We start from the raw sequence: 19,423 nt of genomic DNA, 5'->3' as shown, positions 1-19,423 counted from the left end.
CCGATTTGTATAGTTTCCTCCACAACTTCCTCTTCCTCCTCGTCTTGGCCGAGTGGAGGGAAATTCCATCCCTTGGGTTGTTTCCCATTTCTCTTCTTTCTGTCGATGTCTTTCTTGCCTTCCGGGCACATATTTTGTAGATGCCATGTTTGTTTGCAGATTCGACATCTGAAGGTTGTGTTCTCATAGTCTAGTGTCTAAGTCTAGTTCATCTGCTTATGGATCAGTTGTATGCAATCCAATAATCCTTTGCTAAGATCTACTTCTACACATATCGGGGCATGTGTGTAGATCCTTTCTTCTAATCTTTGGGTATCTGTTTTGATACATTTCCCAATGATGTTCCTGATTCCTGTGAGTACTCGCTCCTCCTAGAAATGGAGTGGGAGATTTTGCAGGCAGATCCACACCAGAAATCTAGAAAAAACCATGGTATTTGCATTGAAAGCAGGGAAACATTGTGTGATTAAAAGGCCCGTTGAACCCTAGAACCATGGGCCTTCCTGAATAATATTGTTCCTGGATTCTGTTGATGGGAATTTTACAATGAAAAATCCCTTTGAACAGAGGTGTATTTCACAATCTAGTGACCAGTTGGCCAATATCCAATGAAATAACTCTATAGGTTTTGGCCAAAAACAGTTAAAACGACAAATAATTGCTTGAGATTCAAAAGCAGCACAGTGCTCAGCTGTTTCTGAATTTTCGATGGTAAGTTTTGGAATAGAGTTCAGAAGCTCCACTATGTATGGGCTAGGGGAAGTACCAACCTATTTTTTTGGTTCTACTGCTATTCTGTTCCCTTGCATGATGTTCTTGAAAGAGGGACCTCCGTTTCATTGCTTCTGATTAGCTTCTGTGTTTTTCGAAGAACTGCCTCCAAAGCCATTTCCAGCCTTTAGGTTTTTGACGGTAGATCCCACACCCCCGCTTAATCTCATATTGAGGATTATGGAGGATGCGAGTTGAATATGATATTCTTGCATAGACCGAATATCCTGTAAGGCTCTACCTTCGAAAATCAGGTTCTACATTTGAACAGGATAACCAGCTTGTTGCATAATGTTAAATTTCAGCTACAACACATTATCTCCAAGATTTACCCATGTTGAAAGCGAATGCCCAACAGGAAGTTTAATAAAAATTTGGATCTAGGTGGGCGATGATAGGCGCCTGGAGCCATACTCCCCCAGAAAGTCCGGAGTCCACACTTCATTGGGGGCTCTGAATGTCCTTGGGAGGCAGATGGCGCGCATGGAGGTTGGACATGGCGGTAAGACTGTCGCAGCCTAGATGAAAAACGGCTCACGGGATGGCTAAGCCAAGGAAGAACACAAGAAGCAGCTCAGAAAATTGAATACGTGGCCCGAAAACAAGAAAGTATGGAGGAGTTGTACCGGTTTATCCGCATCCGCCCCTGTTCTCACGGCCCAAAAAGGGTCCATTTTGGAGGCACTTGGAAAAAACTCAGCCATTGTCGGAGTCATACTCCGTGCAGAGGCCAACTCTGGTTCCCTATGTCCATTGTTGCAAACAGTTAAGGGTCAATGCACGGGCAGACAAGGTTCCACCTCCCGCCGGAGGATTTCCGCACTCATCCATTGTACAGAGCACCCCGGCACCCCCTGTGACCCTCCCAAATGAACCAACCACGCAACTCTAGTCACATGGGGGTGGAACCATAAGAGGCAAATGCAGCCCGTAGTCCTTGGATCACCCAGCGACACCCCTTGCGTACAAGGCTAATCAGCTGCTCCCCATAAAAATTTTCCGCCATGAAAAACCCTAGTTCCAGTTTGCGCGTCCATCATTTTCTTGATAGTGTTAGCAAGCCAATCTAAGCCATCCCTGAGACCTTCTCCAATCTTGCCACTACATTTATGTATGTTCCATTTTATGTGCTTGAGGTTATTCAGACCCACCATTTCCATTGTCTCACTCACTGGAATTGCAGATGAGATGTCATGTTTGTTGGCCAGAACCAACAACTTTACATCTTCTAGTGTTGGATCAATCATCAACTTATCCAACTCTTGCTTTGTTGCCTTCATCCTCTCCTTGTCACAGTTGTCCAGAACAAATATCAACCCCTGGGCATTGACCATATACTGTCTCCACAGATGGAGGATTTTATCTTGGCCCCCTATGTCCCAAATGGTGAAGCTCAGATTCTTAAACATTATAGTCCCTATAGTGGGCACTATTCTCACGTACTCCCCCAGTTTGAATTTGTAGAGAATTGTTGTCTTTCCTGCTTCATTTAAACCAAGCATCAATATGTGAACTTCCTTAAGCCCACATGAGACTATTCAATCAAAAAATCTGGCTATGGCGTTGCCCATTTCTCCCTGGGCTCTCCAGAAAGAAATATTCAAATTCTCTTGGCATAGTTAGACCATAAATACTTTGCTTCCCCAATACAAGAGACAAACTACAAGTGAGAACTCTGATGCAATTGGCTTCATATGATCCAGCAAATCTTTAATAACACAATAAGATTTAAAAAACTCTACCTTAAGATTCTGATCTGTTATCATAGAAACAAAGATTAGATTCTTTTTTATTCTGGGTACATACATTACATTTTGAATATGCCTAATATTTCCATCAGGAAAAACGACAGGAACATTACCATATCCTTTGATTTGGTACCCTCTATCATCGCCAAGATAGATGTTTGCTCCACTGCTGGTCTCTTTGAAATTTTCAAACCAATGCCTATTTCTTGTCATGTGGGTGGAAGCTCCTGAGTCCACAAACCAAGTTTCTGCTTCATCATCCTCAGCAGAAAACACAGAATCAGATATGAACAGTCTGAGATTCTGATTTTGTTCTTCATCAACAAAATGACCTGCATGCTTCTTGTGTCTTTGTTGACCTTCATCAAACTTCTTCTTCCAGCAATGTTTAGCTATATGAACAACTCTACCGCAATAAAAAAAAAATTGTCCTGAATCACTTATGTTTGAAGACATACCTCGAGATGGAGGTGGCTTTCTTTGTGGGGTTCCTTCGCTTTTGTGTGTTGCATTTGCCTTTCCTCTGAAGGGCTTCTTCTTTGCCATTAAGGCAAGATCTGAGTTCTGTGGTTTCAGGGCCATCCACCCTTCCTCCTTCTGCATTAGGATCCCTGTCAATTCTTCAAACTTGGGAGCTTTTTCTCTCACATTCAACCCAGTGATGAACATCTGATAGTAGTCAATCATACCATTCATGATAATTGTGACCAGATCAATGTCTGACATTGTTTCGCCAATGCCGCCCAGCTTATTCTTAAGATCCTTGATACGAGAGATGAAGGTTGCTACTGATTCATTCTCCTCCATTTTAATGGAGAGAATCTTGCTCTTTAGAAACAACATGCGATTTGTGTTCTTGATCTCGTATAGGTCCTTGAGCATTGTCCAAATGTCTGTTGCAGATTTACATTCGCAGATATGAGGAATAATGCAATCTTTCACAGACAATTTAAGCAACACTTTTTCTTTGTTCTCCCTTTTTTCCCAGTCCTGGATTGTTGTTGTTGTTCCTCCTATAGCTAGGGTCAGCTTCAACTCATCACTGGTTGCAATCTCCCATGCGTTTTGCCCCTCCAAGAGAGTCTACAACTTAAATTTCCAATTGGAGTAATTGGAACTGTCGAGCTTATTTCTCTCATTCAGATAAGCCTCTGCCATCTGGTTGTTCATCTTAATAAGTCTCCCTCAAGAAATAAAGAATTGACCTCTAGCCATTTAAAAAAGACAGATTTATCCCATATCCACAACAAACGATCTCAAAGCACCTTCTCAAAATATTTAATCTTCATTGCAGAAGCTAATATGCCCCAATTTAATTTAATTCAAAGTTCCCCTTTTTCTTTTAAAAATAGTCTCTTTTTTTTTTCAAAATGCACCCACCCACTATTTTTTTTTCCCCTTTTTCTTTTAAAAATAGTCTTTTTTTTTTTTTTTTCAAAATGCACCCACCCACTATTTTTTTTAACAAAGAATTTTATTTTAACAAAAAAAATGTTATAGTATATGGCAGGTTAGACCATATTATAATTCTCTTTAAAAAAAACTAGTGAAAGACTATACGCAAGCGGCTAGCCAGCATGCCCTAAGATGCAAGCTGGATAACCTGATAACAAGCGAGAGGGAAGACTGCGCATTAAATAAGAAATGTCGACTCGCGTGTTATCGGGCTATCCAACCTGTATCTCCCCGGACATTTAATGCCCTATGACAAGCTGGTTAACCGCTGTCTCCTCCATACCACTCTTTATGCTCCAACACGGTGAACGCATCGCATCCTCCTCCTCACGACGGTGGCAGTTAAGCCTTACACCTTGTACACGACAAAGGCACCACCGACAATGTTGTATTCGTATGGAGGCTCTGGTAAACTAAAGATCCTACACACAGATGTATGTTTGGTTTTGTGATCTACCACCCAACAAATTTCACCACGCGCAGCTCCAGCGTGCCGACCAACCCGAGTTGCCACCACCATCCGAGATCACCAACCAATCCGAGCTGCCACCACGATCCGCAGTTGAAGCAACGGTCTCACGACTCTGAGTCACTGATCCAGATTCGTGGTAGACCCAACCTCCACGCGGTGTCTCAAAACACCGCAGACCCAAACGGTCCTCCTTTGTGTCACCGCTCGGCCCGCAGCCTACTCCTCCGCTCGGACAGCAGCCTCCACATTGCAGGTCCACGATTTCAGTGCCACGATTGCAAATTTAAAAAAAAAAAATTCTTACGCCATAGCACAGCCAATGCCAAGCACTCTCCGGAAGACAGAGATACGCTGCAAATTTTTGTGGACGAGCAAACTCTGCCGCGCTTATCTCGATTGCAAGTAGCCCGACCGCCTCTACGTGGCAAAATCCCCTCCAACCTCCCCCATCTCTGTGACGGTCTCTGTTAATAATCCATCCAATGTTGTGCCCGAAAAGTTTTAGAAATTTTCCCGAGTTGGGTAGATGCTGGTGCACGTCGAATTAATTTTCAAGTTAATGCTGGTCGTGGCCGGTCCCTTTCCAACTTCAACTACCCCCTAAATGAATTCAAATCATCTATTTTCGGCGGAAATTTTTCAATTCTTGTGGGTATCCTTTGTTCAAAGCCAAGGCGTGCAACCCTATGCAGTGAGTGATATGGAAGAAGCAACAATGAATAGTTGGAGTTTGAGAAACTGAGAGACGCTTGCAGCGAATTGGGCTTCATCCATATTATCAACCATGGAGTCTACCCACATCATCTTCCAAGTTTTGGCCATAAATCTCGGTATGTTTATGTTTTTTCTCAAGATGGTTATGAAAAATTAAAATCTCTGAAGTCACCCATATCCGGTACAAGTATTTGATAGTTTTTATCATGTCTTGCAGAGAGACGATCCAGAAATACATGTCTGAGATTATGGATCTGTCACATAGAATGTTGAAACACATTATGTACAGTTTGGGTGTGGACGTGGGTAAGCACTACAGATTGGCGCCTTTTGACAAGTTTCTACACATGAATTGGTACTGTAACCGAAATGCCAAAACAGGTTTTGCTGAGGAAATTTCCTACAAGCTCATACGGATCTAGGCTGTCTTATCATTCTTTACCGAGAGGATGTGGCTGGCCTCCAGATCCAAACAAAGGAAGGTACCGAGCCCATTCCTGAATCATTTGTTGCTAATATCGGTCACGCTTTACATGTACGCAACTAAACTATTTTTTGTTTTCCAGGCTATTAGAATTGGGTTGCAGGGGATATTCAAACAGATATTGATTTAAATATTAATTAGAATTGGGTTGTAGGGGAATATTCAAACAATAGCTAACGTAAATTTGAATGGAAGATATGGAGTAATGGCATATACCGCAACTCAGAGCACCTAGTGGTTCATGGCCGATCCAAAAGAACATGTACCTAGTGGTTCATGGCTGATCTAAAAGAACATGTTGTCTAGCCTTCTTTTTATCATAATATTATAGCATGTACTCTCCATTTAAGTAAAATTTGAAAATATTAAAATGAAGAGTAATTTCAATATAGCACTCTCTTTTAATTTGAGGGAATGAGTTATTATTTATATATAATTTTAAAAAATTCTCAAAAGGAATTCCCAACTTCAATAACAAAAGCTACACTGATTTGTAACAATGTTTTAATTGTAATTATGTTCTCATTGTAATTATTGCAATTAATATATGATGGTGAAACATTAAGACAAAATTTATATGAAATCATTTACCCCTATATTAACTTCAAATATAAGTGGAAAAAAAAATCATTAATTAAATGTATGAATCATTATTTAAAGGCATTATATTGCAGGAAGGCTAAGGGATAAGGAATATTGTGATTTAGCTTTTTGTTATTTACAGAGTCATTTTATGTTTAAAATTTTGAATTTGAAGTGTGAATATGGAAGATACAAATATTTATTTAAGTAATTTAAAATTGTTTTTAGAACTTTTGTAATTAAAAATATTTAAGTAATTTAAAATTGTTTTTAGAATTTTTGTAATTAAAAATATTAAAGTTAAAAAATCATGAAATTAATATAAATGTTAATAAATGCATGACTTATTATTGAGTCAAGAGATGCATTTGACAACCTAATATGAAGGCTATGCGTAATTTTGTTCTCACTGAATGTGGAGTACTCAATGTAAAATTTACACGTGTCCATTAAAATAAAATATTTACTTAATACAAATAAATATCCACTTAAATAAAAATGAAAATAACAATATAAATAAATAATATAAAAATCAATTCATATAACCATTACCATTCATATTTAAATTAACTAAATTCGTTCTACTCGAATTCGCTTCGTTGAACTTCTTCGCACTCACACGATTTTCAAAGCTTCTTCATGCTCTTGTCCATAAAGATACTCTCAAAATCAGTAGCTAGTGATGTTTTGCGTAAATGAAGACCGTCGTCAAAATTAATACATGTCACTAGAGGAACAACAATGAAATCCACAATCCATAATGTTGGTCAGATTAATGACTAAAGCTTTTCCATGATGAAGATGAGACAACCTTTACCGAAATCATGAAGAGGTTTTTAAGTACTTATTAGTCCCTGCCATCTGGCAATGGCCAGGGACTATAGTAATCGAAAAATGTGGGTTAACATTAGTTTGAGCTGGTTACCATTCGGAATAAGTTGGTCACTCATTATTCATTGCTAAAGTTTTAGGCTCATATCGCTTTCACAGTCTTATTTGGCCTCTTCCCGAGGCGGGGAGGAGGCAACCATAGGTTATATTCAACTTGTGTCCTTCATATTTCAGAAGACATATTTCAAATCTTAACTAATGCTAGCATTAGTTTAAAGTTATTAAATGCTACAAAATGTTATTCCTAAACCTTCATCCTGGTTTCCACTGCCACCACCTTGTAACTGCCACCTACACCTTTCATGACGGTGACACAAACACTACAACTACACGTTGCATGGTGGTGCCATGAATACTGCAATGGAAATAGGAAGTATGGCTTATAAAAAGCACTACCTCTGCTTTTGTCCACTGTGTTGTGTGCTCCATTGCACAAAGAAAAATTGCAACTCAAATTGCTGGTTCTGCCATTTATGTTGATGGTCCTACATCATTTCAAAGGTGACAAGAACAGGAATATGAGCATGGACGAGTCCTTTGTGGATGTGCTTGACCATCTGATAGAAAGTAAAAGTGCAAGTCTAGAAGAGTCTAGTTTTCTTTTGAATGGTGATTTTCTTAAGAAGGAAGGTCAGTTATCAAAACTTAGTTCCTTCCACGAAAAAGGATTAATATAATATGTGGCTGTGTATTTATATTTTCCAGGAATACCCATGATTTCTCTGCACTATATGACTGCAAAGAGGCTGTCACTAAGAGCTGATCATTTCTGAACAGAGCTTGAAATGTTCCAGGTTGCATTTCTATTGTCTGTGTTATAAATCTATCATTTTATAATTGCAGAAGTTAGAGAGAAAATATATATATGTTGGGCATTATTTCTGAGTTGTACACAATACTGGAATATATCTTAAATGGGTTGCATTAATAAATTTCAGTGGTTTTATGTTATGCATAATAGAGAGTGTCATTTCAGCTGCGGGCCAACCTCTCTATCTCTCTAGGAAAGCCAGTCTCTAGGATTTCTTTTGATCCTTTGTCCTCTAATCTTATGTCTTTGCGCAACAATGCGAGGAAAGTCAGAAGAAACATCAGGGAGGAGACGATGCAGAGGCTTTGGCTGTGTCTGAGAAGTGTGGGGACGATGTGTAATATGGGCAAAAACACGCTCTGGAGAGCACTGATGTTGACTTGCAATTCCTGACCTCGATAATGCAAATAAACATGTAAATCTAATTTTTTCTGAAGGCTCTCAAGACAGGCAAAAATCTCATTTGGAGGACAAAGTTGCTGCAGTGGATGAAATAAACTCGTTTGTTGTTTTGATTTTATATATTGGGCATTACGGATGTCTTTCTTCATTTATAAGCTCACCTTGTTTTGGTTAGGGTTTTGCAGGAAGTTGGGTGTCCAGTTATGGACTTGAAAAATGATGAACATGGAGAGCTACAGGGAGTTGGACAGTGTAGTGAGGATAGACCTGTTGCATTTTTTAAAAATTGCAATTCACAGCCTTCTCATGTTGATGTCCTACATCATTTCAAAGGTGACAAGAACATGAATATGAGCATGGACGAGTCCTTTATGGATGCGCTTGACCATCTGACAGAAATTAGAAGTGCAAGTCTGGAAGAGTCTAGTTTTCTTCTAAAGGGCGATTTTCTTGAGAAGAAAGGTCAGTTATCAAAACTTAGTTCCTTACGCCCAACTAATAGCAGTTCCTTACTCAGCAGTGGTTACATACCCGTGTCCAAAGAACTTGGTATTCTGGTGACTGAGTTCTGTTGAACGAGCCAACCTCTCTATCTCTCTAGGAAAGCCAGTCTCTAGGATTTCTTTTAATCCTTTGTCCTCCATTGAAAGGAAAGAGATTAGTATTTACTTATTAACAGAGAAAGACCCCTAGGAACTAGAATCAAGATATAGCTCTCACTATAGCCTATAACTTTTATAACTTAGCTCTAACACTTTAAGATACTCAAACCTAAACTCTCTATTAGATATTATGGAGCTTCCTCTTTCTTTATTTATTCATTTTAGAACAGATGGAATTATATCCTCTTAGACAAAAACTATAGGGTTATCTCTTTTATCATAGCTTTAGAAAAGGGACGGTAGCTCCTTACCTTAACTACAACAAGAGAAGGAAGCCGCGTTGAGAGGGAAAAGGAGGAATAGAGTCTTTCATTGTAGAATTAGGAAGAGAGAAAGAGAAAACCCCAATGTAGTAGTTGTTGTTGGTTGGGTCCTCCCCTGCTCTTTCCCCTGCTGCCTGGAACAAGCCTAAGTTGCTCTAATCAAAGATAGAAGAAAAGGTAATTGCTTTTTCCTCCGCAACCCCATGAGTAGGAAGTAATCCCTATTGTTCACTCCGCTGCTACTCAACTAAACCATTCAGTTGTTCCCTCCCTCCGCTGCACCTTATCAGGTGGTAAACCATGAATCAGTGAGTTGGGTCGGAAACATTGAATGCATTATCTTTTCCAACCGCTACTAATTGGGCTAACATGACAACGTTGTTCAGGCTAAGGCTTTGGTTGTGTCTGAGAAGTGTTATCTAGGAAGAAACACGCTTTGGAGAGCACTGATGTTGAGCTTGCAATTCCTGACTTCGATAATGAAAATGAATTAGAACAGGTAAATCTAAATTTTTCTGAAGGCTCTCAAGAGAGCCAAAAAGCTCATTTAGATTTAGATTTTCTTATATATTGGGAAAATTTGCAGAGAAACACTCACACAGCAGGCGCAGCCTCTCCATGCCCTTTCTTGTGGTACTAAGTCATCCTGCGCTTTCTTTGAATTGGTTCTTTGTTTCCTCAACGCATGCCTCCTGGAGCGAAGCAACATCCTCCCTTGTTACAGAGATCCTAAGAAGGGGAGGTTTTGAAATGATGTTTCCACCAACTCATTCAACAACCAATGCAACCATGTCACTGCAATATTTTCAGTGACCATGTCACTGTAAGATTTTCGGCAATATGAAATACAGGAACATGCTAGCTTCAAGCTCTTTGTTAGAAAATTGTCGGCAATATGAAATACAAGAACATGCCAGCTTCAAGCTATTTGTTAGAAAATTGTAGAAGCAATAGTTGAAAGTAACTCCAAGAATCCACAAGTGGCGACCATGCATTGTGTCCAACTATCTTTTCTGGATGGCAATGAAAAAACGAACGTCAATCAATACCATTTTCTATAGGCAAGGAACTCCGTCGGGTCAGGTCTTACTTATTATGAAGGGGTCTCGCCGGATCTAGAATATTGAAATGTTGAGAGGATAGGTTTAAGGTAACTAATATATATAAAATAGAAAAGTATCATGCTAACAGGTTCTCTATATACTCAATAAAAGCGATTATTAGTCTGTAGTCTTGTTAACATGCTAATTAATCTATTTTATTCCCATCCCATACCACTTGGTGGGCAACTATAGACTATCAACTATGATTGGAAGTTGTCATTTAGAGCTAGCTCCATTTCCAATGGATTATTCCCCATTAGTTAGTTCTTATAGTCTATTCCCCTATAATAGATTGATTATTTCTTATAGTACAGTTAAGTTTTAGTCCATGGGTTGAAGCTCTATTGTGGCCGCCAGTGGTTACCGCTATAAGCCTACTCCGATGCATATGTTGCATATCTCTCATACCAGACAACGTTGAAGTAAATTGTAAGAGATTTTCAAATCATCCTCACTTCAACAAAATAGAAATCAGGGAGCAAGAGTATTAGAAAAGAATTTCAACCCACCCATTTGGAGGATATGCAAAGCTTTACTGATAGGGAAATGGTACAGATTGATGATAAGTTGGGCTTCCAACATATGTCTGCCCACCTTGAGGAGCTCCCAGATAGGGGTTTCCTGGGCGCATGCACCCTACAAAATGAAGAAACAAAATATAATCCTATAGCATAAACAAAACTAGCACCAATAAGCCAAGAAGCTTAATCTGTAGTCAAATCTATTTCTGCATTTCCTTTAGGTCCAAAAAAACAAGTCATTTAGTTTATGTAAACACAAATTGACACAACAACACATTTATCCCGTTCAAGATGAGGGTATTTCTGCTCCTCGTATTACTTGATGACCAAATCCGTGCTTACAATATGCAAGTTTTTCATTCACACAAAACAATGGACTGTATGTCCAAAGAAAAAAAAAACAAGTTACCTAGTCATGCAGTAATTTCAATGAACTGTTTATTCAATTGCTTTGTAATATGACAAGATCCTTGAATGGTTCTCGAATCTCACCTCTAGAATGACAAACAGAAACATACAAGCCAAGATTTGAAGTCTGCCACTCAAGTAGCAGCACTGCTGCTCTTAGTCTTGTCGTGCCCTGGAGAATACCTGTGACAGAGAATAAAAATCAACACCATTATAATAAATATGTTCGCAAATAAAAACAGATCAAGAAAACCATTTGCAATTTACCATTATAATCAATATGTTCGCAAAGAAAAACAGATCAAAGAAAACCATTTGCAATTTTCAACAATAAACATTATAAATTTATAGAAAAAAAGAAAAAAAGAAAAAAGAAGGATGACAGGAAGAAATTAATAAGCTTAAGAAAATATTTAATTAGACACCTGTCAGATAAGGACACTATCAACCAATTAACATCAATATAAATTTGCAAATCAAAACTAGCCCATTTGAGAGAGCTCCTTTTGATAGTCACAGAGTTCCTATTTTCCTAAAGATTGCACACTAGCCCACCTGACAATGTAGAGGTGTTCCTTGTACAGATGATCCTCAACCTAATGGTTGGTCTGATGTCAGAGAGGCTTAACTATGCTTTATTGGGGCACGAAAATGCACTCAGGAGCCACTTTGAATGCTTCGAAGGTTGGACCGGGGCATCTAAACTCTATTTCGTCACAATAGCTCTTCAGATACATAGAACCCTTGCATCAGCTCAATAGAAAACAACTAACTGGGACAATAGACAACTTTACAGGCACCAGTTCGCACAGATTGTGTCACCAAAGAATTTGATAATAAATATCGTGTCATCATCGAAGTCAAGACCAGAAGGAAGTTGCTTTGCATGAGGGGTCGGACGAAGCGGGCGATCCCTCCGCCCGACTCCACAAAGTTGGATCCCTACCCAAACCACGCCTATAGCTATCCACGACCCAAGGCAAAGAGCTATATTGATCAGTCGAATGAGTTCCTCACTGTGCAACGTCGCTTTATTTATTTCTTCGTGGGTCCTAATAGTTAGTTATTAACATTCACCATCGAGATGGATCTAGCAACCGGGGATCCACTGGCAAACATAGATAGGCAAATATCAGAGGTGAAAACTTATCCATGATACATAGTTTCTGCTGGATCAACTAGATTAACTGAATCAACTAGAACTGTGTTTACTTATTATAGTCCGAAATAAGCTCTCGATCTGTAACTAGAATTGGGGTTGTATGGAGCTACGGCTTAAACCCCTGTCTTTCTCCCTGAACTCGGTGTCTTCTCCCCGGGGTTTCACCGACAAACAGAGGTAAAGGCAGGTGTAAAGGCATCCAAGTCAGTAGCAACAAAGCAAGAAGCACCAGCATCAGCAGTTTAGAATCCATATCCAGTAGCAATTGCTTAGCCACTAGCGGATGATCTAGTTGTTGATTTTGAACCAAACGAAGAAGCAATTCCAGTTCAAGTCCCAGATACTCAAAAGAATAGGTGTCGCATATTAGTTTGATTTTATCAATGTGGGCCGAAGACTCAAGGCTCAAGGTGGGACGCCATCCTACTTAACGATGCATGAGGGGCCATCAAGGCCCCTAGTAGTCCAAGTGGAGTTATGTTCCCAATTGCAGACATGGGTAGGGACTTGCTGCTTAGCAGCCCATCTTGTTTATATTGATTTATGTACAAGGCACTCATATAAATCACGATATATATACCATTTATATCATTATATATATTGATGCTTTATATTATTTATATAGCCTATAATTACTCATTATACATATGTTGTTTTATCTTTGCGGGAGAAAACCCATTTTGAATGAATATATTTGTTTCTATAATGATTTTAATCATTACTTAAATATCTTTGTTGGAGAAGACCCATTCTGAATGAATATATTTGTTTTTATAATGATCTTAATCATTACTTATATACTTCAGGTTATTACTATTATTTAACTTCAGGTTATTACTATTTTAATGTAAGCGAAATATTTATAATTGTAAAGAGGTATTTTTGTCAGCTATATAAGCGAAATAGTATCTTAGTAATTTGTAATATGATTTAGTTAATTTTAATTTAATATTAAATTTGATATATTATAAAATATCAATAATTTAGGATAAATTTAAGATTTATGTATATTATATATTAATATATTAGGATAAAGATTTTTAATATAATATAAGGTATGAATATGAAGTTTACTAAAGAGAGAAAAGGAAAGAGGGAGGGGGAGAAAGGGGAAAGAAGAAGAAATACATAGAGAGAAAGGTGGACAGAGAGGGAGTTACATGGGAGAGATGGAGAGAGAGTGAGGGAGAGGAGAGTGGGAGGGAAGAGAAAGAGACATAGAGAAGGGGAAGAGAGGGAGAGGAAGATGGAGGGAAGAAGAAATACATAGAGAGAGAAAGGTGGAGAGAGAGAGAGTTACAAGGGAGAGATGGAGAGAAAGTGAGGGAGAGAGGAGAGTTGGAGGCAAGAGAGAGAGAGAGAAAAGGAGAGAGATTGAATGAAGGGGAAGAGAGAGATATGGAGAGGAGGGAGATAAAGATAAATAAATATGGAGAGAGAATGTGTATGTTTGGGGGATGGTATAGAGAGACAAAGAAGGATAGACAAAGGGAGATAGAGATATATATGGAGGGTGGAGAGAGGGAAGAAGAGAGAGACAAGGAGAGGGAGAGAGGGAGAGATAGATAGATATGGAGAGAGAGAGAGAGAGAGCACATATGTTTGGTGAGTGAGATAGAGAGACATAAAAGAATATGGAGGGAGATATAGATATAGACGGCGGGGGGAGAGAGAGATAGAGAGAGGAAGAGAGACAAACTCTTCCATCTTATGAATATTTTGGTTTTTCATTTAAATAGATGCATTGATTTCAATGTAAGCACAAAAAAATATTGATGACTTGCATTAACATCTATGTTACAATAATTCAACCACAAATAAATACTTGAATTTTCATCTTACTTGAAATGTTTGCTTTGTGTAACTGTAAACTATTCATAATTGACTACATTCTTATTATTCTCATTTTCTATCGTTCAACATTGTTAGTCACTTTGCATTCAAATGAGCTAATAGAAAACGACTACCATTGAAAATTACTTAAGATTTAACACTCCATAAGTCACAATGATTGACTTTGCAGAAAGCTACCATTAATACTGGAGAGCAAGAGAGACAAGGTATGATGTTTACTACAATAGATTGAGTTAAAAATTTGAATGGTCTACGATTTCAACCACCCTTTTCATATGATCGATATGAAAAGATGGCAAAACTAATAGGTGTGGCAATAACAATAGTAGAAGGAAATAAGTTGACTACATTTTTATTATTCACATTTTCTATCATTCAATATTATTACATTGTCACTTTTCATTCAAAATAACATTAAAGAAAGAGATAAAATCAAAATTGTTGTGATCACACACAACTGAAACTAACCTAGATCCATCTTAACCCCGAATCTATCAAGCGTCAAGATGGATCAAATCTCTTGAGGTGCAAACCTTTCCTCAAATTATGCACTAAAAAAGAGGTTTTCACCTCGAGATATTTGATCCCTCTTGGCGCTTGATAGATCTTGGGGTAAGATGGATCTAGGTTGGTTTAGATGCATCATATTGCTGGAAGGCTAAGGGTTGTTATTGCCTACCTTTTTGTTATTTGTAAAGTCATTTTTTGTTTAGAATTTTGTTTAAGCTTTTGAATCTGAATGTGAATATGATAGATTTGAATATATGTTTAAGTAATTTAAAATTGTTGTAATTAAAAGTATTTAGGTTTGAAAATGTATGAAATTAATATAAATGTTAATGCATTTTTTATTATTATATATATAAATAAAAATATACTTATTTTTTATAATATTTTTTTAAATATATATATATATAAATTATAAAAGGTATTGTTTAATATTAAAAGAAATATAATTTAAAATTTATTTTATTTTGTTTTTGGTATAGTTCAATTATTTTACATTTTAATTTTTTCCTTTACAATTTATTAATATATATTTTTAATGAGATTGTAATTTTTAATTATTCAAATTGTATTTTTGAATGTATAAATTGATTAGTACCTTAAAAAATGTAAGACACTTAGATTATGCAAACTATATGACTCATATTTGCAATTCTAATAGATCCCTAATAAATTAAAAAAACTTAATACAAAATATATACCCAAAAAATAAAACATAAAACAATGAAACTGTGTATCTATTCATTAAAATATTTTTGTTATTAAATAAAATCATTCATATATATATTCTCCTCATAGAAAAAGTAACTATTAAAATATATTGTGATAAGGTGTAGGTGTCTTGAGGAAGGATTTTGTCATGGGTAAGGTGTAAAAGTTTTACAACATTACAATGGTATTTTTCTCTATAGAACTCAACTACCTTGCTCTTAATGTGTTACTACATTCTAGAGATGGGAAAAGGGAAATTTTATTGTTACATTATTCAAATCTTAGGGTGATATTATTAGAGAAATTGAAGAGGGATACACATTTCTATTTTCATTTTATGTGCACTTAGTGATCAAGGATTTATAGGTGAGGAATTGGGTATAAGTGTTTCAATTATTATTTTGGAAAATTTTCACTTTCATGTCATTGAAGTATCTTGTAATTTTTGTTAAGAATTAGTAGAGAGTCTTCATTTTGGAGTGTGTAGTTTGCTTCTTCTTCTTCTTCTTATTCAGAAGGAAAAAATCAACATACTTTCTATTAATAAGATTGTTTACATATATTAATATTTATTATCATTCTTGCATTAATCACCAAAGATACCCCTATTTAACAATATGCCCAATGTATCCCATATGGCATCTATAAAAAATCATCCAAAAACAACTACATCTTTTAAATATCATATCATATCTACATATGACCGCAACAAGTATATTATTGCTAGAAACATTGATGACAATAAACAAAAAAAATCCCATGCTATATCATGTATAGAAGATTATCCTTGGCCCAAGATAATAGTGATTGTTATATGCATTGTAGATTATCTCTCCAGGAAGATATCGATGGCCAAATTTTGATAATGCATCTGCAATCCTATTTTGTTCCCAGAATATATGAGTAAAAGTCATCCCATCAAATAGTCTGAACATATTTTTAATCAAGTATGGGAGGATCAAAGGAAGACTTGTCTGCAACCCACTCAATAACTGCATTACGTCACCAAATACATCCATTACCTCTATGGATAACCATTTTGCACAATATAATATACCCCATAGTGTAATGATCTCCACCCTCGAGTTGGTGCCCATCCCATTGAACCAATAGAAATTATAGTATTGTCCAAGCTTAATAACTATATATGCCTCACTCCCACAAATGTTCTTATTTGCAACCCCGTCAAAAAACCCCACTAGGTATTGACACCAAATGTCCACTTGTTTGATGCATCTCTTCAATCCCCTGGATACCCAAGGACAAGTCTCATTGAAGTATGAACATATATTAATATTGGTTTGATTGATGTCTAATGAATAATTCTAAAAAACACACATATTCTTGCATTTCCAAATTCCCCATATGATATAGAAAGGAAATATTTGGTATTCTTTATATCCCATCTTCCAGTGTATAATACAAGTAACCACGACTGATGTATTCCAATCTGCAGAGATCGGAGTGTGTAGTTAGTTTGTTATCAAGATATGTTTTATGTGAAGTAAGTAGATTCTCGCAGATGTGTGTAATCTAGTACAACTTCATGTTTTATTGAATTGATTTAACCAAATATGGTTAGATTTGACTACTTTTGGGAAGATCTAAATCTCTCTATGTGATTGAACAAGGATATTCCAGAGCTTAAGTGGGAAATCCCACACCTTTTAATTTAATTCATTATTACAAGTAGGGTTATCAAATATTTGTGAGAACGAACACCAAGCCAAAGTGGTTATCTTAACATCTCAATGCCTACAATATGAGGGTAAGTAGTTTGAGGACCTGATCACACTATATGATTATGGAATCCATAAGGTCTCTATCATTTGTTTAGCTTTGTGATTATAGGGTTGGGAGGGCGGTTTTGGGTTATGTCTTCTTCCATTAGCGATAATCCCTTTGCTAAGAAATTGGATGAAATTCCAACTTTGAAGGTCAAGTAGTGGAAGGTAAATGAATTCATTTTATTACTTAAATTTGAGGTAGTAATATGTAGGTTTAGTAGATTTTGGCCATGATTGGTAATTTTACATAAATAGATATATTTTAACTATATTAAGAACCATGAGATCCCTTTGAGCTATATTTTTTTTTTCTTGTACAATTTTATATTCATGATGGTTACCATAGAATATTTGAGGATTGTATCCAAAATGCTAGTTTGATTCAAGATCTCTAATACAACTCTTTCTTTTGATTCTCTCCATGTTTAATGACATTAAAAACACTTTGGCAATCTTTTTAAAGTATGATGTAAATGATTCATTATGAATTGTTCATGTATGCATGCAATTGTCAATATTGACTTTTGTAAATGTCTTCCAAACTAAGTGATGTTGAAACATAAAAATTTTAAATAAATTTAATATTTGGATAATGAAAATGCATTTTTAATAATTAAGACTATCATTATCATTAAATAGGTCACCACCTATAAGAAATATATCTTAATGTGATAAATCATTCTATAAAAAAAGAAAAAGAATAATCTTTTAAACATAAAAATTGACAACCATATGATCTTATTTTTGTAGTGAGGAAAAAAGAAAATATTAGATTTTTTCATTTTGAACTTTAGAAAGACAATAAAGACAAAACAGTAACATGACATAAATAATAGAAACATTTGTAAACAAAAAAATGTGAAAAAATCCTCTTTGTAAAATTTAGTCCTAAATAATGCTTTCACTACTCCTAAATAATGCTTTCACTTGAAAAATTAAAAGCCCATAAATTTGTAATTTTAAAAGTTAATAAATTTGTAATTTTAAAATTTCAATTTCTAATTTTAATAAGCATTATTTTTCTGATAAACTATATCTTATACATATAATAAAGAGAAAATTAGTAAAAAACTTAAAATAAGATAAAATCCAATAATAGTTGTTTAATATTTGTTGGCATTTAATTATGTTTAAATATTTATAAATTATTTAATAACCATTATATATACTTTAAAAAATACCGTTATTATTATTATATTTTGTTAAAAAAAAATTATATACCGATTATATATATATTAAAGGAATTCTCTTAAAAAAAAACTCATAGTTTCGATTTGTGTAGTTCATCCACGGAGAGTGCAATTAATTACGTTGTAAATTTTAACAACACCCACCTCGACCTTTATCCCTCGAATTCCTCGCTCAAGGGCAGAAGGACCATACCAGACTACCAGTGATAAGATGCGTAAAGGGAAGGACATTACCAGCTGTAAGGAACGGGGTTCTGGCTGCACCATTTTCCGGTGAGAAATACATTCGTCATAAACATTAACGTCCGTCAATTTAAACGGAGATAAACAAGTGGGTCCGAACAGACATGTCAGCAAGCTGAACGAATCTGCAATCGGGATAAGGGTTGCCAGCAGACTCTGCCAAAAAGATTAACACCTAAAGTCTGGGGCCTGAAGAGTAACTACATTTTCCCTCGTTTTGTAAAGTATGCCAATGCCAAATTGACTGGGAGCATGTTCTTCTTTGTGAAGGTTACAAAGTGATGTACAAGGGCCTGGGATTCAGTTCAGTGGGATTCAAATGGCCATGGCAGCCATATTTTCTCCACCACCGTGAGTCAATACATTGGCGAAGCCATCCCGAAGAAAATCAAACTTAATAACTAAATTATGAATCGAAGTGCAATGCGTGAATAATGGAGTAATCGCGGCCTTTATTATGGCCCAACAGATCGATATTTCAGTATATACGAGCAAGATGCAAAGGGTAGATCATTGTTCTCATATCTTTTGTTGTTTTACCCAAGATTTTGCACTTTCATTGAATTATTTTGAAGGGCTGGCTAATCTTAAGGATAATAGAGTGTTCTGGTACATCATTCGTTTTTTTCAGGAAGAAAAAATCGGCATGTTATATATTGAGAAAAATATATTGATCGTGTAT

General features: G+C 36.3%; 1 pseudogene; it reads right to left on the bottom strand.

The window, feature by feature from the left end:
• Positions 1–1,742: 1,742 nt before the first annotated feature.
• LOC149167921 (uncharacterized) lies at positions 1,743–2,342 on the bottom strand (annotated as a pseudogene).
• Between the last annotated feature and the right edge of the window lie 17,081 nt (positions 2,343–19,423).

This window comes from Pinus tabuliformis, chromosome 5_1 (assembly GCF_031772625.1).
Source record: "Pinus tabuliformis cultivar Carrire ecotype Pingquan chromosome 5_1, CPIR1, whole genome shotgun sequence".
In the NCBI taxonomy this organism is placed as follows: Eukaryota; Viridiplantae; Streptophyta; class Pinopsida; order Pinales; family Pinaceae; genus Pinus; species Pinus tabuliformis.
Note: the sequence above shows the minus strand (reverse complement) of the source record. Positions and strands in the feature narration are given on the sequence as shown.